The sequence below is a fragment of the Ornithodoros turicata genome, chromosome 9 (assembly GCF_037126465.1).
Source record: "Ornithodoros turicata isolate Travis chromosome 9, ASM3712646v1, whole genome shotgun sequence".
In the NCBI taxonomy this organism is placed as follows: Eukaryota; Metazoa; Arthropoda; class Arachnida; order Ixodida; family Argasidae; genus Ornithodoros; species Ornithodoros turicata.
The window spans coordinates 5,870,523-5,897,562 of record NC_088209.1 but is presented as its reverse complement, the minus strand read 5'-3'; the positions used below and the strand labels follow the sequence as shown (position 1 = coordinate 5,897,562).

General features: G+C 44.8%; 1 protein-coding gene and 1 long non-coding RNA gene across 5 annotated transcripts in view; one reads left to right on the top strand and one right to left on the bottom strand.

Moving 5' to 3' along the window:
* The window catches only part of LOC135368070 (ecotropic viral integration site 5 ortholog-like), a 176,687-nt gene that overhangs the window by 89,598 nt on the left and 60,049 nt on the right, over positions 1–27,040 (bottom strand). The gene's annotated exons all lie outside the window — the stretch shown is intronic.
* Positions 14,972–19,605, top strand: LOC135369248 (uncharacterized). Of its 2 annotated transcripts, XR_010415023.1 has the most exons (4): positions 14,972–15,408; positions 15,506–15,617; positions 16,101–16,183; positions 18,658–19,605. It is a non-coding gene; the product is annotated as an uncharacterized LOC135369248 (long non-coding RNA). The 2 variants fall into 2 exon arrangements; XR_010415022.1 differs by having other exon boundaries at positions 14,972–15,617.

Genomic DNA, 27,040 nt, shown 5'->3' with positions numbered 1-27,040 from the left:
AAAATAGCGTACGCCTCCCGTTTTCAGCAAATCAGGGCAGACAACGACATAATTCAAGATGATAGTTGGCTAGCAGCGTGCTATGCGGTGAAATTCATTTCTAAGACTGTACGCGATACACTTTAAATCAGAGGCGTTGTGGCCCCGCCTATATAAGCCAAACGCAGACGTCTTTAGGTTATTGGACGGAGTACATTGGCAACATTTAGACGTCGCTGGTCCGGCAAAGACGCTCACGACCTGCTCACAGCAGAGCACTCGAGCCCCACCACGTGATCCCGCGGAAAAACTACTCCCACTTGGACGGAAGCTAGTCACGAAACGCCTTATAGTACAATTAGGGTTTCCGATTTTGCGGAGTTCTAGCTGAGCATAGTTTAGTTTCAGTTTATTATTAGTATTTTTTATTCCTTTGTTGCCAAATAAAGTCTCAAGAGAGAGTCTGAACACTATACCTATAATATTAACGTATAGGTTATATACGCCGTTGTCATTGGCACCGCGTTGCTCCTCTGGCGAAGCGTTAAATATCCTAATGATTCAGCCCGTGGCGATATACGCGACGCGATCCTTTCCCCGAAGCAGAGAGGGCGCGATCTCTGCCCGAGTCCATCCAACTTTTACACCAGCCGACTGTGTATACATAATTTGCGCGGGCAGACGGGCGGGGCCAGTGTCCGACTGCAGAGGTGCTGCTGCGGTCGTTTACTTCGGGTACGAATATTGTGTCCCCTCATGTCGCAACAAGACGATATACTGGCCAGTTGTCGGAGGCATTACTCCGAGTTCGAGGTAAACGATCAAAGTGAGGGTATAACGCCCTCAACGACTGTCCGTGTCCGGCCACCCTATATTCTACGATAAAATGCCATATCGAAAAGAAAGACTTCTCCTTCGATTTATTAAGTTTCCCGAGTCCCGTTCGACTTCCCACTTATGCAGAATGCCGAAAGAAGAAGAAGAAGAAGAAAAGCGAAAATCTGGGACCCAAAACAACGCAATTCAAAGATTACACTTTTCGAGCAGATTCTAAACTTTGGACATCTGCCAGTTTTCGATCCGAACGAGACTAATTTGCGAGAGCTAGTTTCTAGATGAAACGATTAAATGATGACGCAAAAAATGCGAATGCACAGCGGTTGAAAGAGTTACTGTTATGTACATCTGTGACAAGAGAAAAAAATGAATGAGGGGGGGGGGGGGGGACATGAAAGTTTATAAAGTGAAAAAGGCAACGTTCACGTGCCAGGCCACGTTCATTGTTGGAATGTAGTATGCACTACACTCTAAAGAAATGACTTTCAGCACGACGCTCGTACACTCGATATCGTCGATGATGTTGATGACGGCGTGTCGTATCATTGTCAAAAAAGAACAGCGATGCTCAAGAAGGCCGCCAACGCAGAGTTGGTTCTCATGGATCTCACCCAACGATTTATCCAATCATCACGGGATACCGTTTGAGGAGACCAATCAGAGCCCTCGCCCAGTTTCTTTCTGTCATAAATCACGAAAGACGCAACGGATGAATCATGTTCCTTTTATATTGCTGTCACGGTATAACGACATCTTTCATTCCCCCAACAGTTAAGTTACTTCAACGTGTGTTCATGTCAGCTCTTTCTTCTCGTGTCTTTTCGCGATTCAAGTGTGGCTTTCAGCTGTACGCGAAGTCATCATTCAAATTCAAGTAATTCATCGTGCGAGTCTCTTTTGACACTCTGTCACGCTCTTTGTGTTTGTCTGTTTCTTTGTTTGCGTGGGTTTGCTTTTTCGTGCATTGAGTTTTTCGCACTTTCGCACTTGACTGAGTTTTTCCCACTCGCGTCTGGGCATGTGTGCCTCACAAAGTATATACACGTAAATTTGTATAGTTTTTCCTTTCTTCTTTTCCCCCACCCTTCTTTCCCTTTATTTTTTTTTTTTTTGCATAAAATTAGCCCTAAACAACGCGTCATGGCAGAGCCAGTCCCGAGTAGTTTGGAACTAACACATTTTTTGTTCTTCTTTTTCTTTTACCGATCAATCAATCACATCCGCGCATTTTCGTCAACTCCAACGCCCCAAATGTTTCGGTTTTGAGTAGCGATTGCGTCCACTTGGCCTCCATCCTGCCGTGGGTCGTGCCTGAGAGGGTCCTCGTTGACCTTTCGAAGAGTGCCGTTCAGTGTGCTGATTCCGTATACGCAAAGGCGCGTCCGAAGGAACAGTGGGCGCAAATCACCCACGTCTGACGCCACCCACGTGGTGGACGATGGTCTGCCGGTTCTTGAACGGTCTGATTGCGGATTCCCGTGATGCATAGTCAATGACCTCATAAATATTGCCGATGCTCGAACGTCTCGTCTTTCTGCGCAAAGCGATACGTCTTCAGAAACGAGACAACAGTGTTTGTCGCTAGAGGCAGACCTTCTGCTTGTTTATCCGGTATGCGGGTCACCATGTGATAGGAAAGCAGCATGGTCACAAACCACGTTCGCATACTGATCAGCGTTCCATTCATTTAGCTGGTTATTTTCCCCTTTCAATGAAGGGTTTCTACGTCGGTTTCTTCATCGGCCTTTTGTACTCCTGCATAAACTCACTGCACGATGTTTGCCGGACGCTGTTATTTGCGTCGGATCTCTTGTCACGTAGCAATATTCGATGCAGTGCGACAGGAAATCGAAAGATCACAATCTCCTGGCTGGATAATTGATCTTGTACAAGAACATAAGAAAATGGTAGCGTGTACACTCTAAGAAAAAAAAAAGGAGTAAAACGGGGAGTAATCGCAGCTCATGCTCCCCTAGTCTGCCCCCCCCACCAATTACTCCCCATTTTAGTCCCCTAACCCGACATTTAGTCCCGACACTTACTCCCCAGGACTGCAAATTGTTACTGAACTTTGCGAGTAGTCTCCTGAATCAACACTCTGCGTAAATATGTGCCCTTGGTCAATTTGAACGGCATAAGGCTGTATAACTCAGCCAACGTAGCAATTTTCCAGCCACACAGAGTAAGAAACAGTTAGCGCATCTTTCTTCCCAAATTGTGCACTACGTATAGGGCACAAGATTTTATATCACTCGATATATCACGGTTGACGGTTTGCTTCAAACTATTTTCATGCATGCACACGAATTATATACTTGGGACTCTTACAGCGCGTGAAATGCAGTCTCCACTCTGTAACATTCATTTACTCCCGTGCATTTACTCCAGGAAGGGACTATTTTTTGTGGCAATGCATTTAGTCCCCAAAAGGAGTAAAATTACTCTCTTTTTTTTCAGAGTGTATTACGCGTAATGTTTGTGTGCTTCCATGTGTGGCGACATGTTGCACGCGCCACAGGGTAGGACTGCGGATAATTTCGACCACCTGGGGTTCTTTTGACGTGCGCCGGAAATCTCCGACACACGGTGCTGGAAGCAATGTCTACATTCCCCACACTGCTACCGTCCTCAGAAGGGTCCCCGAAATCCACCATTTAGAATAAACGCTTAAGAATAAAACATTCAAGAATAATCCGCTTAAAAAATACACGGTTAAAAATATATCTCCTAAAATAAACCGCTTACTATCCCCGCTTACAGATAACCGTTTAATAATCCACCATTAAAAGTAAACTGTTTCAAAATCCCCTCACCATCTAGCACGGAGGCGGACTGATTGCAATTTGCGCCAGGTTAGATCAGGTTATGTTAGGTTAGGTTAGTTTGGTTTCGGTTAGTTTGGGATAGTTTAGGATAGTTTGATCCTGTGAGGTTAGTTTAAGCTTCTTGCTTGCAGTTCACCTTGATTTGGGCCATACCACATGGCCATAGCAACTATAGGATGGATTTGGGGGGATTCTGAAACTATTTATTTTTAACGATATATTCTTAACCGTGGATTCCTTAGCGTTTTTATTTAAACGGGGATATTTCGGCGATCATTTTTGTGCGTTGATTTTTAAGCATATATTCTGGGAGATATATTTTTAATAGTGGGTACTTACGCGTTTATTTTTGAAATATTATTTTTAAGAGTTTCAAACGGGATACACCCCCGTCCTCAGCCGGAATTGAACCCGTGATGTTGAGCTCAGCAAAACATGGGTGTTTATCAAAGTTCCTCACTCACAAGCGCCACATGCAGTCGTTGTTGTTATTTTTTGGTGTCCTGCAACCGGGGCTTCTTACCCAGCGATAACAATGTTTCTGTTTCTGGCACACACACAAAAGAAGTCAACTTTTTGTTTCCGTTTCCGTTTGCAAGATGGGGCTATCGGTAGTGGGTTCCTTTCGCGAAGCAATATGTCGTTTCTGTTTTCGTTTCCGGGCTATTTTTGATACGGGTTTTCACTTCGAAAGCGTTTCCATTGAATGCGCGCGCTAAAATTAAGTTTCAGCACAAAATTTGTACACAATTTACGAAAATTGTCCCTCTCGACGACAACGCGAAAAACACGAAGACAGTTGTGGAAAATATTGCCAGTTGTGCGCCCTTTATATCGTCCTATAACTTGGCCTCCGTCCCGCCGCGCACCGGACCGATCACCAAAGAAGAGCAAGGTATGATGGACATATGCGTGACTGCGCCGCGCAAGCGTTATCCATCATGTAACACCAATTACCTAAACCCAGCGGGATATACGTTTTTGATGCGCATACGGTTATAGAGCCGCCCTGAGCCAGTGCGGACGCAAAGTCCGTTATTGCACCCTGAAAACTGAACTTCACCGCATAGCACGCTCTGCGCCAATTTGGGCACGCGACAACTGACATAAAAAGGCATACGCCCCCCTCTCTCCTCGACTCAGAAGCAATAACCCTATCATTCGTGGCAACGGTTGGCGCAGAGAGTGATATGCGGTGAAGTTCATTTTTAAGAGTGTACACTCTAAAAACATAACTTTACCGCATAGCACGCTCTGCGCCAACCGCTGCCACGAATGATACACTCTTAAAAATGAACTTCACCACATAGCACACTCCTAGCCAACCATCATCCCGAATGACAACGTTCTCGCCCTAGATTTGCTGAAAAGTGGAGGCGGAGCCTATTTTGTGCCATTATGCACGACACAAAATAGCCTCCGCCTCCCGTTTTCAACAAATCAGGGGCGAGAACGTCGTTTGGGATGATGGTTGGCTAGGAGCGTGCTATGTGGTGAAGTTCATTTTTAAGACTGTAGTGTTATCGTTTCTGATTCGAGGAGAGAGGGGGCTGTACTCCTTTTTGTGGCAATTTCCATATATCCAAATTGCCACAAAAAGGCGTACGCCCTCCTCTCTCTTCGAATCAGAAGCGATAACCCTATCATTCGTGGCAACGGTTGGCGCAGAGCGTGCTATGTGGCGAAGCTCTGTTTTTAGAGGGTAGGTTCGTTCTTGTCCCTGCACTGCCTGCACCTCCTGAACTACACTCTAAAAACAGAGCTTCACCGCATAGCACGGTTCAAGCCAACCATCCCGAATGACAACGTTGTCTCCCTTAATTTGATGAAAACGGGAGGGCGTACGCCGTTTTTGTGGCAATTATGAACGGCATAATGCCACAAAAAATGGCGCATGCCTCCTGTTTTTAGCGAATCGGAGGAAAGAACGATGCCACTCGGGATGATGGTTGGCTAGGAGCGTGCTATGCGGTGAAGCTCTGTTTTCAGACTGTAGTTCGAGGAGTACCAGCTCCCGTGGCTCGGTGGTTAGCGTGCTGGCCATGTCACGTCGAGACTGGGAGGTACCCGGGTCCGAATCCCGGTGCCGGCTGTGCTGTCTGGGGGGTTTTCCTCAGACGCTTTCAGAGATATCTCGGCACAGTTCCCTGTGAAGTCGGCCCAGGACGCTCATTCCCCCAGGGCGTCAGTCGTGACGTTGCCCACATATGTCAGGCCGACAACGGGGAGACCTTTCACTATCACCACCACCAGTTCCAGGAGTGCAATCCTCTCGCATTCTTTTTGTCATAGACCTCGCGTGCGCTTAAGAGCTGGTGCAGCACGAGTGCAGCACTTTTCTTTCGAAGAGAATGGATCTACTGTTAGAACAGAACTTGACAGCGCGCTTCTAGCCAACCCGAATGATCCCATTCAGTGTCTCCTGACCTGTTGAAAACAGGAGGAGGCGCCTAACCGTCCAAGATAGGCGCCTTCTTCCCATTTTCAACAAAGTCGAACCGAACCCGAACCTGAACCGTTATTAACCGTTATGTTTGGCCGAACCGGAACTGACCCGAACTGAAACAGCCGACGCCATCTCGGAGCTGAACCGGAACTGAACCGTTAAAAAAATACCGGTAACCGGTTCAAATAATGGTTCATACGGAACTCAGGGTGGAACTTTGTATGTTCTGCATGAACATAAAAACTACTTCTTTTCGTCTTTTTTTTCCTTTTGCTTCTTTTATTTGCTTCGTAGTCTTCTTGTTACTTGCCGAAAAAGTCGTGCCCTGCAGGAATGCTCTGGATTTTTTAGAGTCGCGAAAAAAACAACAACAACAAAGATGGTAACTTATAACTGTTATGACTACTAATGTCTATGACATCCACATAAATATTTAATGATTAGGGACCAGCGACAGTTTTGGGTAGCATTCATGAAGTGACATATAATAATATACTAATCGGCCTCAGCTAAACAGGGTGTTCACCATATAACTGCAGACCTGCATGATCGCTCTGACACATAAAGCGCGTGAGCTTACATTAAAAAGTAAAGGGCCAGCCACCCCCACGCTCGTGAGTATGAAAAGAACATACCGAGCTGGTTTTCTGTGTGCACTTCAAGTAAAGGATGTAGAAAGAAGCATACTGACATAGCATTTAAGAATCGCTAATGGGTCGAACTCTCTGTTTGCACTTGCTCTTGCCCCTACTCTGTGTTTGTTCCACAGACACTTCACTCTAGGGTGACATGGTAGCACGGCGGCGGTCAATGATAACAGAATAACGCGCCTTCTACGCAAAGACCCCGGGCTCAGAATCGCACCTCTCCAATCCAACTTAATTATAAACGCTAAAACCCCAGTGCCTGGGAGATAAAATGAGTCGATCCAACTAGCATGAAGTGTTATTCGCGTCTACCAACTGGTAATCAATAATTTCAATGACTTAAAATGACTTAGTCTATAAGGTGACAGACTCGGTTTACTGTTATATTCCTGCCGAGATTCTGCGAACAACCCAGTGGGTTAGTTAACCACCGCGACATGAGCGACTTGCAAGGGAGGAGTTAACCCAAACCTGTAATTCATGTTTATGCTCCTGTCGTATAACAACTATAATCTTGTCTTTCTATATCGCGCAAAATCTTTCAAGATTTTGAACGACCGCTCACGGCTTTCTCTCCACTTCAGGCACTGTACTACACAAACGGAAGTGTATACTTTAACCTGTCTGTTGTACTTCATTCCCACACGTGGCCTCTTAACCGCTTCGTGAAGCGAACCGTTTGGAAAAGCAGGTTACAGTTGCCTTCCGGAGCTGAACCCGAACTCAACCCTTATCGTCTAACCTGAACCGGAGCGGAACCAATAAACGTTTCGGTTCGACTCTCTGTTTTCAACGTATCAGGAGACAGAATGATACCATTCGGAATTGTGATAGGTTGGAAGCCTGTTACGTGGTCAAGTTCTGTTTTAGCAGACGCGACGTTGCCTGCCTAAGCAAGGCGGGGGGTTACACTAATAAATCTTTAAAAATAAATCGTTTAAGAAAAACTCTTTCAAAATATGTTGTTTTACAATAAACCGTGTAAAATTCCCCTATAAGGAATCTACCGCGCAAAAACCCCCGCCCAAAAAACAATCGCTCAAGAATCCACCATGAAAATATATCGTTGCAAAATATATCGTTACAAATAAACTGTTTAAAAATATATCGTTAAAATAAACTGTTTAAAAATATATCGTTAAAATAAACTGTTTAAAAATATATCGTTAAAATAAACTGTTTCAAAATATATCCCGTAGTCCAACACGATAGCGGAGTGATAGATGTGTACTCTACGCAGAGGATAGCAGTAAGACGTAGTGGACTTAGTGGTCTGTCATGGCTGCTATATTTGTTCTCTGTGTGTGTTGTTGCGATGTTTTCCTTTCTAGTATAGAAAAGCCTATGCATTATATGCATGTATCGCGTTATTTCGCTTGAGAAAGCACCCGCGGGAAACTGTGGCTGTGTTGAGCGCTCGTTCATTCGTGCGTGTGCTCTGCGTTCGCTTTACACTGACGTTCTAGGGAAGTACGCTTGCTTTGCGTACGAAGTATGGAAGTCCGATGTACGAAGTATACTCATGGCAGGAGTCCAATTAAATTCGCCGACTTTGGGAATATTTGTCGAAGCGGATTGTCTATTTAACTCGCGGCCGTACCACGTGACAGTAGCAAGCCGTATGATTGATTTTGGGGGATTCTGAAACGATTTATTTTTAACGAGGTATTCTTAACCGGGATTCCTTAGCGTTTTTATTTACACGGGGATATTTGAGCGATTATTTTTCTGCGTTGATCTTTAAGCATATATTCTGGGAGATTTATTATTAACCGTGGCTGAGGGTAATTTTCACAGTTTCCTCGATCCATCGCTTTCTGTAAAACTTAGGGTTCCAGGTTTTCGGAGTTTATTCTTTAGCGTATGGGGTAGGGTCCTGCACTCAACGCAGGGAAACATCCCACATCATCATCATCATCATCCATTCATCTATGTATGTTGTTGTTGTTGTTGTATTCAAAAGGTGTTTTCCGGAGTTCATTACTTGCAGCATCTTTAATATATTCGGAGGGCGTTTTTCGAGGTTTATTTTTCGATAATGCCTAGTTTCTAGTCCTTTCTTTCTTTCTTTTTTTTACAGCCGAGTTAATAACTAAAAATTCGGAGAAAAACTGACGGCTCTGAAGCGATACTCACAGAAAGCACGAGAAGCTGACTTGCAAAAGAGCTCACTGTTATGCTGCACAGGGAGCTTTCCCGCACTCCCCTAATGCCCCCCCCAAAAAAAATACCGACCAGAAATGCCAAAAATGCCACAAAAGCCGCAGATATGGGCGTCACCGCCTCCCCTTCCCAATACGAGACACAAACAGACCTCGAGATGAAAATCCCGGAAATATCAGGGTGCTGCAGAGCTTATAGACGACAACGTCTGTATCAGGATCACATGGCGACTTGAGCATCTGGAAATGTGAACATTCCTCGAGATGGTCACGAGGCAGCTTTCGCTCGCGTCCCATCTACATACGTTGCAATGGCTAACCACGCTTTCAAGAAGACCATTTGTATGCTATCCCTGTTCCATCGTCCCTTTTTGAGGAGAAGAGGAAGCACGGCTCAGAGAGAAAGGGAAAGGGCTTTCCATGTTGAAATGGTAGAAGAGAAGAACGTCGAGCACAGTCCGTGACGCGAGGCTATCTCGATATAAAAAGAAACGAAACCCGTCGACGCGGCATCACGGCATGTCTGGCACGCACTCTAAAAACAGAGGGGCGTGGAGTAAAGGTAGAATCGTCTCGCCGTTGTGCGCCACACAGAAGTGGGCGTCATCACGACTATACAAAAAAAAAAAAAAAAAAAAAAAGACGGATGGAGCATGAAGGGTAGAGATGCGTAGAGGATGCCTGAGTCCGTCTGGGAGTGCAAAGCCCTAGAGGGGTCGTTTCGCAAGACTCGCCCCCTGCAGAAAGAGAACAAGGTTTCTTGATTTACACTATTAAAAATGAACTTCACCTCATAGCACTCTCCTAGCCAACCATCATCTCGAATGACATCGTGATCTGCCCTGATTTATTGAGAGCGGAAGGCGTACGCCTTTTTTGTGACAATTATGAACAGCATATGTGTCACAAAAAAGGCGTACGCCTCCCGTTTTCAACAAATCAGGGCAGATAACGATATCATTCGAGATTATGGTTGGCCTGGAGCGTGCTATGCGGTGAAGTTCATTTTTAATAGTGTAGGGGAACGTTCGGCATGAGAACCACCGGTGTAAGGCATGTCCGCTAGCGTGTCAGAGTTGGAGTGAGGGAGATGGGCTTCACGCGCAGAATGGTATGCTCGGCATTCCCGTGGGATGTGACCCATTGTTTCAGCTTGTTGACTGTGGCCGCAGCAGGTGTCACCCCTAGAGTCGATCTTGAAGAGTTGGTGAACGCAGATCCAGTGCGTTGCATATATGCAGCATGATATGTATGCCTCGAGGAAGGGCTTTCATGGGAAGAAGGGGGCGATGATGGTGCATGATGGCGCGTATCCCAGGGCGGCGCAGTTCAACAAGCTGCTGAACGGTCATTTGCCTGTCGGTGTCGTCCAGAAGCAAGGGCTGCAGCTCACACACTTAAAAATGAACTTCACCACATAGCACGCTCCCCAACCATCATCCCGAATGACAAAGTCCTCGCCCCCGATTTGTTGAAAACGAGGGGAGGCGCCTATTTTGTGCCGTACATAATGCCACAAAATAGGCTCCGCCTCCCGTTTTCAACAAATCAGGGGCGAGTGTCAACAAATGGCGACTAAGTCGCCATATACACGCCTCTCTCTCTTTATTTGTTCAAGACGATAAGTGGACGCCTTTTTTTTTGTGACACTTATATGCAGTTATGATAACCGTGTCACAAAAAGGCGTACGCCTCCCGTTTTCAATAAATAACGGGAGGGAACGATGTCATTCTGATTATGGTTTGCTAGGAGCGTGCTGTGCGGTGAAGCCCTGTTTTTAGAGTGTACGAATGGCGTATTTCAGTTCCGACATAATGATGTGTCGCAACGGCGAACGCAGAACAACGCGGCAGTGTCTCCATAGTCGAACAAGTATACAATCTTCCATGAAGCGCTCGCGAGTGGCGCGTGCTTCCTGACGCGTCGGCCAACAGATGAATACTCCGCAGCACTTTCACGAGCCAGTAGTCCTAAGCAACATAACTCTATTGTGATGGGAAAAATCAATATCAGTCGTCGGAATCGCGGGCGTGCCGGCGTATCATCGCCCACACCTTCCATCCGATGCTGGTGGATTGAGTAAAGGAGGGATCGAATGATTTCTGTCTACGTTGTCGATGTTTTTTCCCAGTCGACGTTAGCGACATTTTATGGAATGTTGCTAAATATCGATTAAATATGTTTCTTTCTTTTTTATATGTATATCGCAGATATCAAGAACGTGGAGTTGGTTGTCCTGGCTAGTGTGTGCGCGTTTTTTAAAGGCTTTGTCTTTTTCTTCCGCAATCATTTAACGAGACGCAAAGGTCACTGCAGCTTTCCTTAATGCACCACCAACAACAACATATATGTTGTGACAATGAAGTGGGGAGGTTAGGAGTGGAACGCTACCCCATAGCTAGGGGTCTAATATGAGTGGCGACAATGATGAGTAATGACGATGAGAGATGACGGGAATGATCGAAGTGGCGATGGCGATGCTGAACGTGGTCATGATGGTGGGAATGTCCGAGGGCGCTGCTGGGGTCATAATGAGTCCTTTAGGCCTGTCGCCTCAAAGAAGTCAACCACATGACGTAAGGCCGCCCTGGAGTCGGCCGCGGTGTCCCAAGGACCGAGGATGGTCGACAAGTTGAAGGGGCGGCAAGCTGTGACTGCAGTGTACGCCTCTCGTTGATATAGTTCCGGCAGCGGAGGAGTATGTGCTCAACGTTGGCAAGCACACCACAGTCGTTGCACATAGGGCTAGCCTCACAGCCTAGCTGGTATCGATAGGACGGAGTGAAGGCTACATTCAGACGTAGCCTGTGGATGAGCGACTTCAGAGGACGAGGAAGCTTTGCAGGCAGCCGGTATGACAGCGTTGGGTCTACACTTCCCAAAGAGGACCTAGTTGGAATGTCGTGTTGCCCCTGTAGGGTAGACCAGGAATCGGACAAATGCCTGAGGAGGGATCTTATGTCTCCTCTCGAGAGTATAATAGGCATAGAAGGCCGTTGTTGGTGTGCAGCGGCAGCCGCAGCGTCGGCGCCTCAATGCACCAAATGGTGTTGGAGATTACATGAAGTATACTTGGATCCAGGATTCGAAACTCTCTAAGCATTAAGCGTGAGAGTTGCCTCCTACGGCGCCCATCTGCATGTATACGATCTTTTGGCGCCTTTGAAAAGTAGCGATGGCGTGGAAGTCATGCGCTTCTTTTGGTTCACTTCAGTGGCGTATAGGCAGAGGAGCGGCCCCAGGGTAAAATCCTCCAGGATACGCGTATCGTTGGTAGTGCATTTACGAAGGTGAACGGTACGGTACATATGGTTGTTTTTCGGCTTTCTTTGCAACTATTTTGGGCGAGGGAACGTTATAAAAGTACGTAAGTACGGGAGTGCGGTGCTAGTTTCCGTCAGTTCCGCACCATTCACATTGGCATCCATTCTCGGCCCTGGGTCTAACCAGACCGACCATCGTCAAGTTCTTGAGTATTTCAAGATTTTTCACCGGGACACTGGTCTCCTCTCTACCCTATGATCTGCCTGCGTACCCGTGTGCTGTGTGTGTGTGTTTTTGTGTGCTGTGGTTTTGCCTACCGTTCTGATGTCATACTGACTCCACTGACTATCCCTATTTAGCATCGTTCATTACCTCATCATCAGGACACATCACATCCTGCCCCATTGTGCCTCGGGGTAGTGGGCCGCACCTTACGTGGCGAATTTCCCCATTCATTATCATTAACTTATTTGTTGTTGTTGTTGTTCCGTCAGTTCCGGAACTTCCGAGACTTCCGCTCAGTGAACACGAATAAACACGCCGACGCGTAAGTGTCTCGATTCGTACATATCCTGATGCCAGTATTTTTCGGGTGCATTTCTAACGACCGGGGCGACATCTCGCGTCCCATTTAGCGTTGATAACGATACGCGTTTTTCCACACTCCATGTCTCTCCCTCTCAGCCGCCGTATATTCGCTAATTAACCGATCCCTTCGTTTTTGTAAGCGTTTCGGGACCGATTATCAGCGACAGACTCTCATCAGGCTGCTCGTTTATTATACGTTAGAGGAATAACATAATCTGTCCGAAGCAACTTGCACACATTTCGCTTTCCAAGTTGAGCGACATCGCTGTTCTCGCTCAAGGTTCGTGTGGCTGTTTTCACGTACAGCGCTTCCTAAGATGAACTACGACAACATGCGATGAAATTAAGATGACTGAAAACGAAGACCATGTTGTCAACGACCTTCGTGAGCGAAAGGGTTTTTGGTCAAATATTTGCAGACCTTGAGACCCGTGGTTTTGATTACACCCTACACTCTTAAAAATGAACTTCACCGCATAGCACGCCACTAGCCAACCATCATCTCGAATGATATCCTTATCTGCCCAGATAAAGATATCATTCGAGATGATGGTTGGCTAGGGGCTTATGGCGTCTAAAAATGTTTAAAAAAAGGCTACAATTCAATAGAGTCGCTAAAAAGGCAGGCAAACTCGAAAGTGTCGTATTTAGGCGCTTCTAGGCATTTATAGGCAAATGCCTAAAACTCGAGGCCCTACTTATCACTCACTAACCAGGAAAAGGAATTTCTTGACAGTGTACGAAATTTGTTGAACGTCGGTGAACCCTCATGGTCAGGAGTATGACTGAAACACTTTCTAAGCTACCACGTGGGGAATCATGTGAAACTGATGATGTTTACTGGGTTCTGATATGCGCTATGATGACGTACAAAGTTTTTCTATAAATACTTCGTCTTTGAATAAACTTCCCTCGGTTGAGAGCCTGCCGGTAGTTTGTCCCATTTACGTTATAAACTCCTTGTCCGCGTCCATTGCTGCCGGTATATGGACGGCTCGTTAGGAGGTGAAGCAAATGCCATTCCGTTTAATGGATTAAGTTTGCCGTGTGACTTTGCGCATGACACGAGTGCAACCTACCACTGTGGCACAAACATATGGGAGAGTCACCCAGGATGTCTCGAATTTTTATATCATGCAGCATCGTTGCATTGCAGCTCACGTTTGCATCACATTGCAGAATACTTTTGAGAATGAAATGATCATTCCTTGCTGGGAACCCCGGGTCTGTTGATTGGGTGACTTAAAAAAAGAAAGAAGAAGAAGATGTATATAGATGTGAGACTCGACAAAGTCGCGTTATGCTACTCCGTAGAACACGTGAACAGAAAACAAAGTTATAGATGTGTTCAAAATATGTTATCCATTTACTGCCTTTTTATACAACTCCATCACCTTTTAGTAAGGAAGTTGCCTCAGGACAGAAGCCGCCGATATTTCGAACAGAGACTGTTCTTCTTCTGGGCCCAGAAGAAGAACAGTCTCTGTTCGAAATATCGGCGGCTTCTGTCCTGAGGCAACTTCCTTACTACATCTCTACCGGTTCGCTGGATTTCTACCCATCTCCATCACCTTTTGTACTTTTCAGCAAATATGCCCGTTCCAACTTTCAAAGCGACAACGCTTACGGGAAGGATAAAAACATTGAAATATGTGTAACGCGCAGCGCGGATCGAGTTACGGAGACAAATGCGGAAGCTAAAGAAACTTGACACGGTTTTCGAACGCGTCCATACATCTTTGTCGAAAAATTCCAAGTCACACGCGCGTTTCTGCTACGTAGTGGAAGAGAGCGTCTATCCTGTGAGACCGCGCGCATACATCACGGATATACTTTCAAGGGGTCTGCAAACACAAAAAGAAAAGCGCTTTCGTTGTTGCTCTCATTCGCTGTAACGTATATACACAGTAAATTTTTTTACACCCAGTTTTGCACCAAATCCGTGTTTTTCTACATAAGCACCCCTTTTTACTCCCAGAGGTGTAATAAAAGGCGTAAAAAACAGCGTAAGAAAAGGTGTTCTGAAATTTACACGGATTTTTACACCTACAGGCAAATCAAATGGTGTTACTAGAGTGTGAAAAATGGTGTAAATACCAAAACACCCTTGTTACACGATTTTTACTCTTTTTGCGCGAGTTAAGGGTGTTAAAATGGTGTTAAAAGACGTCAATGATGGTTTTGAGAGAAAGGCTATACTACCATCACTGGTGTTTTAGAAGGCATGAAGGAAGCACACACTGACGAGATATAGTGTTTATGGCAGGCCAAAGTCAGATGTGTGCAATTAGCTTCGTTTCGTTATTTTTCTTTTTTCCAAGGGGTAAACAGGAGTCGGTCCCTTGGCGGAAAACCCCGCCAGGGGACCGACGCACGTTGGAGTCGGTGGGCGGCAAGCCAAGCCAAGTCAAGGCCGTCGGCGCGGCGTTCGTTTGTTTTCCGTTTTGGTTCGTTTGGTATGGTGAGGCCGCGTCCGTTACAGTGAGATAGAGCTTGTTTTTCAGCAAAGATGACAGACGCTACGTGCCTAGTTGTGGTGCTTCATGCGGACATTAGACAAAAGTGCCTGCTTGAAGAGGACACTCCAACTGCTTTGAGGAGTGCTATCTCGGCTTCGAGAATGTTGGCGTCATACGTGAACACCACTGACAGGAATCAGGTATGTTGCTTCTTGTGCCATACGCTTGAAGTAGAACACAGAACTACACATGCAGAGCGTTGTGATGACTTAGTAACAACATTGCTGTCACCTCTAGGTTCGGGATAGCGACTTCAGTGAGTGTTGAATTCGCGGAGGGCGATGAGATAATGCATACGGCGACAGTACCCGTCTTGCAACCTCACCGCCAGGAACGCTCGAAGGATTCAGTACGTATGAGTCGACTGTTATCCTATCTCTGCAATTTAAGCTATATTGTGATCATATAATAGTAGTGTTGCTCAGACTCTCATGCGTCCCTCGGAGCCCGCTACCATGTGTGTAAATAGCTTGTTTGGAAACTTAAAATTGCGCGTCGTTGTCGTCGCCAATGTCATATTCCTTTTCTCTCGCCTCGGCATTGTTCGACATTGTGCAGAAAAGGAATGTCAGGCTCCCTTCTGGTAATTCATGCTAGTAGTTCATGGTGAACAGTAGGATTCAAGGGGAAGATGTCGAGCACTGAAGTGTTGCCTATCAAGCAAAAGCTATTGTTTTCTGTTGGAAAATAAGTGTGTATTGGGTACATATCTGCTGTGCTGTGTGCACTTGGTGTTTTCTCACTGAAAACCGTAAAAAATCAAATTGGGAGTATATTTACATGTAAAGTTACTGAAAATAGTAAGTTGTGTTCCCTGTTGGGGCTTTTACAGACCTCCTTGCTGTCCACGCCCTGCGAATACTGGGTTCGTGTGTGAAGGGTTCCGAAGCAATAAAGAACATGTTTGTGCATTATGTAAGTATATTCCACTTATAATCATGATCATAGTCCTGCAATTTGGTAAATTTAGAGAGTATGCAGTGGTACCAGTGAATCTCATGGTAATTGAATTACTGGGTCGTGTAAGAGAATATCTATCACTATTTTTATCGATATTGAAATAGATAAGCTGTGTATATAAACATTGACGTTTTGTCGGTTCAGAGACAGATGTCTTAGAGGTAGAAGGTCGAAAAGGCATGGTTATGCTCAACTAAGCGCAATGTACAAGTGCAATTTATTTGAAGGCTGATGACGTCGCACAAGTATCTCAAAAGCTGTAGATCTGGTACCGATATTTTTCATTGAATGTCCACTTACATATCGATATACCAACAATTTCCAATATCGATGTAATATTGTGTTCATCAATATTTTTATCGAATCTCGATAATTAGTAATTTTATCCAATCTCGATAATGATATATGTGCAAATTTTTTTGATATCTTTGCTCCTCTACAGGTTTTCCCACACGTTTTAATCCAAGCGTTACTCAATTTAACCCACTGGTCCACCACATTAATAAAAAACACCAACCAATTTAATCCAAACGCTACCCAATTTAATCCAAGCAACGTGTGTAAATATATTCCTTCATGGAAATAGACATGACTAAGACTTTTGTGATTATGCCAATGTACCTGATACCTGATATCCTTTCTGTTAATGTATCCTGAGTTTAACACATGATCTGTCAACCCCTGGCTTTTGCAGTGTCTTATGACTGCGTTTTGTCGTTATGAGTTTTCATGACTATTTTCAGGATTTGTTCCAATAATTTATTATATCGGATTACTGTTGCTTCAAACAGCGTCATACAGTGTTTTATGACTGTCGACGGTCATATTGACATTCCATGACCATTTCCATGCCATGTGTCATGAATCGATTTTATGGGACTAGCGCTGCGTCGAACAGTGTGATAGTGTTTTATGCGTACCGATGGTCATTATCACATTCCATGACTATTTTCATGATATGGGTAACGAATCAATGTTATGGGACTACCACTCTTTCAAACAGTGCGATACAGTGTTTTATGACTATGGATGGTCATTATCACGTTCCATAACTATTTGAATGACATACCATGAATCAATTTTATGGGACTACCGCAGCTCCAAACAGTGTCATATATGTGTTCTGTGACTACTGACGGTCATTATGACATTCCATGACTATTTTCGTATGTGCCGCCACGAATCAGTTTTATGGGACTACTGTTGCTTCAGTGTCATAGCTCTTTTCTGACTATCAATGGTTGTTATGACACTCCATGAGTTTATTCATGAATTGGGTCATGACTATGCTTTGTCCGAACACCGTTTTCCATGCCGTGTTGTAAGTGTTTTATGACTTCAGACGGCTGTTATGATATTCAATGGCCATTTTCATGGTTCTGTGTCATGAAACGTCGTTAGGGGGCTATTGCTGCTTCACACAGTGTCATATAGCGTTTTATGACTACCAACAGTCATTATGACATTCCATGATATTTTCATAATATCACTATGGCCTGACTCAATGCAACTCAGCTTCTTCAGATCATGTCATGCAGTGTTTTATGACCATCTACTAACATCTTAGTGACCATTGGCAGTCATAAAAAAGTGTGTGACACTGTGTGAAGGAGCAGTATAGCTGCATACAGTCATGACCCACATTTGGAAAATAGTCATAGAATGTCATAATGGACAACTGTAATCGTAAAACAATATATGGCAGCGTTTGAAGCCGTGGTAGTCCCATAACATTGATTCATGGTACATATCATGAAAGTACTTATGGAATGTATATAATGACCGTCGTTAGTCACAAAACACTGTATGACACTGTTTGAAGCAGCGGTAGTCCCTTAAAAGCAATTCATGGCACCATTTCATGAAAATAGTCATAATGACAAAAAGCAGTCATAAACACCGCATAACATGCAAAAACCAGGGGTTGTTGGATCAGTATTCATACACTTGTGATACATTGGCGTAACCATGAAAGTCTCAGTCATTACAATTACCATGACGGAATAACACAGAATACTTTTACACATCTTGCTTGTATTAGACTACGTAGCGTTTACATTAAATTGGTTGGTGTTTAGATTATTTTGGTTGTCCAATGGATTAACTTCGGTAGCGCTTGGATGAAAGTGAGTGACCAGTGGATTAAAATGAGCGAGAAAACCTGTAGTAATTACACAACAGTCGTACAAGTATGCAGTTGAGGCAGTGTTTCCATTTGGAAGGCACAGTCCCTTTGCATGTGGGAACTTTATGAACATCTCAGACAACATTTGTCCTAGATGATAACAGTTCTCAAATTGTTATGCAAATTCCCTGAGCAGTGAAAGAAGGACGGGGTCATATATTTGTGTACTACAATTCTATCCAATGTTCAAGGCCACACTATTCACACCATACGCATTCCTAAACCTGTGTTTCCCCTTTCATAGGATACACCTGTGCCGGTGACACTGTGCATCATGTTCACTGAGAGCAGCATTCAACAAGCGGAGCATATGGACCTCTATGTCGGCGAGTAGCGCCTTCTCAGAACCATCGACCTTGACGAGGGCTTGGCTGCTATTCTTGCAGCTATTGGTTATTTCATATTGTCTACAGTTCAAAGCCGCACCGTACATCTTGAAGCCTGGAAGAGCGGTGCCTGAAAGTGAGTGACTCTCGTGCAAGAAGCCCCGTGGATCAATTTTTTCAACAGTTATGGACAAGAGCTTGTGAATGCTTTGAACATCTAAAACATTTGCTACTCTAACTGACTTGTAGTGAGCCCTCCATTCCCCCCCCCCCCCTGCCCACCTCACAAACAGGCAGCCATTTCGTCAAGGAATTGGAAATTCTTCGGAAGCACGGGTGTGTTCTTTCTTGTTCTTTGGCACTGAACTCTCATAAGCATGGGGGATTACCTTTCTTCTGGCAATGTAGCCGTCCATTTGTCAACATACCTGGCACAGCGCATTACATTTAGGGAAATTGTTTTGGGTATTCTGTGCTTCCATTTCTAGTCTTTAGTATGTGCTCTTGTTAAGAGATAGTCTTCTATCCGTTTTCCTTTTTCTTTTTTTGCTTGCCAGAAAAGCTGTTTGCTGGCTGTTTTCATTACCCTTTCGCATCAACGTGCTATATTTGCACTAGCTTCTTATTTGGTGTACTGGATCTGTAGTGGTGCCTTATGTGGATTTAAACATTTAATATGCCTTTTCATCTTATTTTGTGTCTCATTGCTGCTGTTTCAATTAGTTATGTCATCATGGACTCAGTTCTGCTTTGCCTTCCTTCCACATACTGTGCATATTGTTCCACTCTGGGCAACGTTATAAGGAATTTAGTTTCACATGTGTACATGCACTTGTACTTCGCCAATAAACATAACTTTGTCGTCATACATTGTTCCAGGCATATTCCTCACATTCAGGCACGCTGTTGAGCTGGTCGGGCTATCCTTCTTTTCCAATCTGCGGAACACCAGTCCTCCAGTGACCTGCCATAATGGCTTTCTATTGCTCGTCTGGTGCGCCAAAAATCTCAGATTATACAAGGTGACAAGCCGAGGCCTCGCAAGATTTCCGTAACCAGCATGTGCAGCTATGCAACAACCAGCTCAACAGCGGAGGTCCGTGCAATGCTGCGTCCGAAACACTCCATTGTAAGGGTGTTTCTTCTGCAAAACACCCCTTTCAATCGGTGTTTTTGGCAGCTTACACCTTATGGAAGGGGTGTTTTGTGCACGTTACACCTTTTGAAAGGGTGTTTTGTGCCGATTACACCCTTTTAGAAAGGTGTAAAAAATTACACCCTGGTGTATGGTGTAAAATTTACACTGATATGAGGTGCGCTATGGGACAAACCATTTACACTAAAAAGGTGTTAAAAAATTTACTGTGTACCGCCGTTATTGAGCTCCGAGAGAAAGAATTGAGCCAGGTTTCGCAGTCAAACGGTGGGTCGATAACAGACGAAGAACACTTCCGTGTATTGTGTTGACCATCACGTTACAATACTGTCTATCCGCTATGCGAGGAGAGTGCGGTGTATAGGGTAGTTTTTTCCGTTGTGTCGTAATCCCTATAAGGTCGATAAGCGGACACTTTATGTGAGTGGGCACGGAGTAAAGACCCTCCGCGTGCTTAACGTATTTTCGAGGCGTTCAGGTTGTGCAAACGGCAAAATAAAAAGCCGACACGAATAAAATAAAAGCGTCGCAGGACTGACTTTTCATACGTATCGTGTCAATGCTGGCGCATTTTCGTTTTATCGCGCAAACTGCATGCGTGGAAGCACTTTGCCCCAATTCGCAAAAGCTTTACACGGCGCTTAAAACGTTTCTTACACAATAACGACTTTTTAATAACGTCTACTGGGAATCATAGCTATACAAACTGCGATAAATTGGTAGTTGGCGAGATGAGTCAGCGATCTCTGTATTCTATTCGTGCGATTTTTTCTGATGATGGTGACTGCAACTTCAGATCGTAAAAGAATACAATGTGTCCACTCTTGACAACTCCAAAGTGTGGCTATACGTTCTTCAATATGATAAATCGTAATGCACCTTGATGATGATGACGACGACGGTGGTGGTGGCAGCAGAGAAAACCAAGTGGGTGTATAACCCCGACTTAGCTTGAGATCAGGGCCGGCGATAGGGGGGGAGGGGGGGACGAGTAAGGCGACCACCTTAGTACCCGCGCTTGCCTATGCCCCGCGCACGAAGCCCTCAACTAGGAATTACTTTTTTTTTTAATATCAAGTATGCACTTAATCGCACGCGCGATGTTAGACTAAAACAGAAATAAGAGAAGAATGTGTTATGTGTCATTCCCAGGGGCGGATTTAAAGGTCTGTCATGGGGGGAAGGGCGGTCTTAAGGAAATTTCGTGCTTTGCGGCAGAGCATCATCCAGGAGATAGGCTTTTTACATAGGGAACACAGCCGTATGGGGGGGGGGCTGTCGCCCCCCGCCCCCCCCCCCTAAATCCGCCCCTGGCCATTCCGGCGTCATGTGATGAGAAAAAGTCCCACTTTTAAGAAAAATCCGTCAACCCTGCAAGCTATACCGAGGAGTTCGCACCGTTCTCTCCTGCTGCCATTTCCCGTACAGCTAAAATCTCCCACTGCGCAAATCTTATCATTTCTTATCTTTTCATTACTGGTTGGTGTGAAACAGGCCCCGCGATATACGCCTTTGCCTCAGGCCCCGCACACCCCTAGCACCGGCCCTGTTTGAGACCCGCTATTCCGTATAAAACCACAAGGTTAGTAAGGTAAGTGAACGATGTGCAGTCTGTGGATGCAGAGCAGGCCAAACTCCTTTTCGCGCGGCATCAAAAGGTCTTGTATCGATTCTCCCCGCCGTCCGGTTCGGAGCGGCAGCCGGCTCGTGTAGGAAAGCGATCGCATTATATCAGAATCCCTACATATCTACATATCGGCACGAAGCGAGCGCTTTCTTTTGTGTTTCGTTTCCATTGTTCGTTGTTGACGGTGACAGACAGCGCGATCCTTAGGCCACCTGATTAGTGCCTGCCAGTCGACAGCCTCCCATTTCTGCAGCGCGTATATACGATACCGCGTACACTCTTAGAAATGAACTTCACCACATAGCACGCTCCTAGCCAACCATCATCCCGAATGACAACGTTCTCGCCCCTGATTTGTTGAAAACGGGAGGAGGAGCCTATTTTGTGCCGTGCATAATGGCAACAAAATAGGCTCCTCCTCCCGTTTTCAGCAAATCAGGGGCGAGAACGTTGTCATTCGGGATGATGGTTGGCTACGAGCGTGCTATGTGGTGAAGTTCATTTTTAAGAGTGTACACTCTTAAAAATGAACTTCACCGCATAGCACACTCCCAGCCAACCATAATCTCGAATGATATGGTTATCTGCCCTGATTTGTTGCAAACGGAAGGAGTACGCCTTTTTGTGGCACTTATGCTGTTCATAATTGTCACAAAAAGGGCGTACGCCCCCCGTTTTCAACAAACCAGGGCAGATAACTATATCATTCAAGGTGATGGTTGGCTGGGAGCGTGCTATGCGGTGAAGTTCATTTTTAAGAGTGTACAGTCAATTTCCTTCATTTCAGACTCTAAATGGCCTCGTATATACGCTACCCATTATGTGAATATATCCTAGAATGAGCATTGCAGTGCGTTGACGAAAAACTCGGCACTGCTTCATGGCGTCGAGGTATAAATGTGTTGAGTCCATTGGGAAAGAAACAAAAAGCGAGACAGATATTCCTCGAAACTCCAGTCAATAAAATCTATAATATACCTCATTAACCACCAGTGTAAAGTTGTCCTCTCCTGTGCACTATGTCTGTCTTACATTTTCTTAAAAAGGATAGTATATTTTGATCTGCCTCTCTTTCTCTGTTTTCTTTGACCAGCGAGGCGATGATATATTTGGACAGTTGAACTAGATATTTACATCCCAATGCAAATATTTCTGCGATGTAAGGTTATTTGAACGAAAGAGAAATTGCAGCAAATCTTTCTGCTTTGAGCACTTCAGATCCACGAGTATATCCTGGTAGACATTTTCAATACTGGTATGCGCTCGCATGCACTTGTTACGCTACCAACAGCGTCAGAAATACTTCAACGCGTATTTTAAATCGTCTTATTGTACACATATCGATCTTTTGCGAACCCCACGAAAACAACTGTACCGCAGATAATTCCCCAAATATAAAATAATGCATTGCACCATTTGCTTTTCGGTTTATCAGGTCCAACATGTTTGTTATTGAGTTTGAGTTTGATTATAGAAAAAAAAAACGGAAGATATTGAGTTCGTCACTGACGAATTCTGCTACTCCCACAAAGGAAATGAAATGAATGAAAGGAGAACGAAAACTGAAAAGATGAAAAGGTAAAAATAGAAAGACATCACCCCTCCCAGTCACCGAACTGTACGTGCATATGCGTAGCCACATCCCCTAGAAGTGAGCTGAAGTGCAAGAAACTAACAGGAACGGGGATCTCGACGAGACATGCCTAGAATGCCGTCCTAAAATACAGATTCCATCTCACTGCTCACTATGAAGTTGACAAGCGCTGACAACGCCGCATCTCTCTTCCCGGGTTCCCATACACCCAGCACCTTGACTATATCGAAGGTTCTATTGTCCAAACGGTCTAGAGCAAACTTCAATGTAGCCCTTTGGGATGCATATCTTGTGCAGTGCATAACGATGTGTTCCGTGTTTTCCACAGATGCATACACTGGACAGTTTGATGAACTAGCCCTGCCGACTTTATGGAGAAACTGTTGACCATACGGAATGTTTGTTATTGATGTTGCTGTTACAGTTTGTGACAGTGTGTTCAACGGTCGTTGTGTGGTGCATTTTGTATTGTAGTGCAATGCGTGCACGTATTGTATGGGTTGTTACTGCTGCTGCCTTTTGGGGGCAAGGGGCTCGTCAAGCAGCTCTTAGTCGCTTTTTTTCCTCTATCCCACCAGTCTGTAAATGAGAAATAAATATCGAATTTGGATTCGAAATAAAACGTGCGCAATGCCAACGAGTGACAAGAAATCGGAAAAACATATAAAACGAGGCCTAAAATGTTACGTCTCTCTGACTCCCACATCGTGTAATAACGGAACATGGGTTCATATTTGAAGAGAAATCCCGAGATGGTATATAGCTCTGCAAATCATAATCGTTCACCATCTTCCTCCCCCTCAAGTAATGGGATAGGGGGCCGCCTCAGCGGCGAAGCATCCCACTAAATCATCGTTTTTTTATTTGTTGTTATATATAAAGAAAATTTATTACATTAACCATTTATTTGTTGTTGTTGTTGCAAATGTGATTCCTGCTAATGCTTCGTAACTCTTCAAGCTCACTGCTCGACGACCGCTTGGGAAGGAGAAACCAGGGAGGAAATTTGAAATGTGAAAAAGAAAAAAATATATAAAAAGAAAAGGTAATGAAAATGTTTTGAAATGAACTGTCGCACGAATGAAGGGACGAAGACGGATAAGCTTCACTGTGTTCACTTTGTGTTCCACTCGGATATGTTCGAGAATCATGTTAAGATATATTTTCTTATTTCTTCCCGGGGAATGAAGTGGGCAGCGTAGGAGCTCGGGCAGGACGTCGGTTTAATTCAATCCACCGTAAAGTTTATGTCTGCAAAACCTGCACGTCCCTCTGCACCGTATACACTGCAACAGAATACGAGACATGCTTGCGCAGCGCACGTTCGAATGAAAAAATAAAAATAAAAAGTGTTGCGCGAGCATTCTCTCTGCTCGTCGCCACAACATGCGATGCCCTACGATTATCAGCTGTTCTTTCAGGGAAGAAACAACAACAACAACAAAAAAAAAAAAAAAATAAAAGCGTCCGTGCACTCTAAAAACAGAACTTCACCGCATAGCACGCTGTGCTCCAACCATTGCCAAGACTGATAGGGTTATCGCTTCTGATTCGAAGAGAGAGGTGGGCGTACGCCTTTTTGTGGCAATTTGGATATATGAAAATTGTCATAAAAAGGCGTACGCCCCCTTCTCTCTTCGAATCAGAAGCGATCACCCTATCATTCGCGGCAATGGTTGCCGCACAGCGTGCTATGCGGTGAAGTTCTGTTTTTAGAGAGTGTACCCGGGAAGGTTATCGGCCATATTTTTATTGTTTTGTTTGTTGTCTCCATTTTTCTTTTTTTACAAAAAGAAAGCGTACAACAATGAACGGGCAGACCGATGCATTCCGGATGATGGTTGATTGAATTCTAAACACAGAACTTCACCACACAGCACCCTGTGTGGCTATACCACACTCTAAAAACAGAACTTCACCGCATAGCACGCTGTGCGCCAACCATTGCGAAGAATGATAGGTTTATCGCTTCTGATTCGAAGGGAGAGGGGGGCGTACGCCTTTTTGTGCCAATTTTCATATATCCAAATTGCCACAAAAAGGGGTACGCCCACCTCTCTCCACGAATCAGAGGCGATAATTTTATCATTCTTCGCCGTGGTTGGCGCACAGTGTGCTACGTGGTGAAGTTCCGTTTTTAGAGTGCACTGCCACGAATGATAGGGCTTTCGCTTCCGATTCGAAGGGAGAGGGGGGCGTACGCTTTTCTTGTGGCAATTTAGATATATCATATTGATAATTAACAAAAAAAGGCGTACGCCTCCCTCTCTCTTCAAATTAGAAGCGATAACCCTGCCATTCGCGGTAATGGTTGGAGCAAAGCGTGCCACCTGGTGTCACAAATTTCCTGTCCAACGCGAGTATCAACCTTTCCATCGTCCTCTGCAACGTGCACCTCGAAAAGTGGAACAATCACCGTAATGGCCTCAGCACCGTTTTTGCGTTGACGGCCAAGGAGAGTGCGTCATGTGCGTGCACGCAACACCACGTTCAGAGTAGCGGCCATATGAATGCGTGGAAAGTGGGACGCCAATTCTGTTTTATCTCCGCTTCCGAGTGCCTTCTAGAGAGCGTAAAAAATAGAATGCAAGCGGCCCGATCCCTTCCGAATAATTACCTACGTGCGGGCGTTGAGCGTCGCTAGGATGAAATTCACGCTTAGATGAGACGCATTAATAATTCGTACGAAAATTATTCTTAAATTCATTCATTGTATCTCACGTAACTTGACTGGTATCGATGATACGGGCGTTATCTCTCGCGACATACACTCAAAAATAGCGCCGAAAAAGCCACTTATCATTACCATTGTCACTGCTGATTGTTGCTAAGTGCGCGTCGTACACTTTTTGGAAGCGGCATCTATTTATTTTGGCACGAAAAGTCAGCCAGAAAGCTCCGCTTGCTAAGGAACGCCCCGTTGGAGGTACTTTTTTCGTAACTTCTAACTGAACTCGATCCTTGTGAGCTCCACACTCGTAAAACGTAACTTCACCTGCACATAGCACGCAGTTAGGGAACAGTCATCCCGAATAACATCGTTCTCCCTTTTGATGTTCTTGTTATGACATAGTTGCCACACAAAAAAGGCGCAGGCCCCACGCTTTCTACAAATCAGAAGGTTGGCCGTGTTATGTGGTGAAGGTTCTTTTTCAAGATGACACCACCACTTATTATTTGTGAAATCCCTCATTTTATGAACGGCACCTCGAGGGACATCTCGTTTCTCCCTCCATTTATGGAAGGTCAATTTCTAAAAAGTCCTTCCGGAGCTTTTTTGCCTCTATTCGTCGACGTATGTAAGCCGAAGGTCAAGAAAGGTCACTCCAGTTTCTCAGGCAAGAAAAGGAGAAAACAAGAGGACTTGAAAACGAACACACCGGGAAGAGCTACGGGTGCAAGCTTATCTACCGGGAATAAAATTTGTACGCTGTAACTCGTCGGCGATAATCGTCGTCAAAGTCTGAAGTCAAACTTGTATGCGCAGGACATGACGACAGGGAAGGCTACTGTGATGAATACGTATGGTGCTGTAAACTCTCACTGCCATATAGACAGATCAGCATAGACCCACATCTAGGTTACAGAATGCATTACTTTGAAGATATCATCGATGACGGAGAGGAAAGGGATATGATACGAGTCCAAACATTGGCGTTTATCCTGAGATGGCTCGATTATTTCCAGAAATTTAAGACAATGCGGAGAAGGATTCTGATTGGTCCCCTCGAACGATCTCCAACGATTATTGGACACATTGCTTGCGGAGACGAATGAGATCCGCAATGTCCGGCCACCTTATTGAGGTAGAGGGAAGGAGTATATTGCAAGTTCTTTCACTCGTGAATCACGAACGACGCAACGGATAAATCTCGTTCCTTCTGTGTCGGTCTTAAGGTAATGGAAATTTTCATTCCGCTAAGA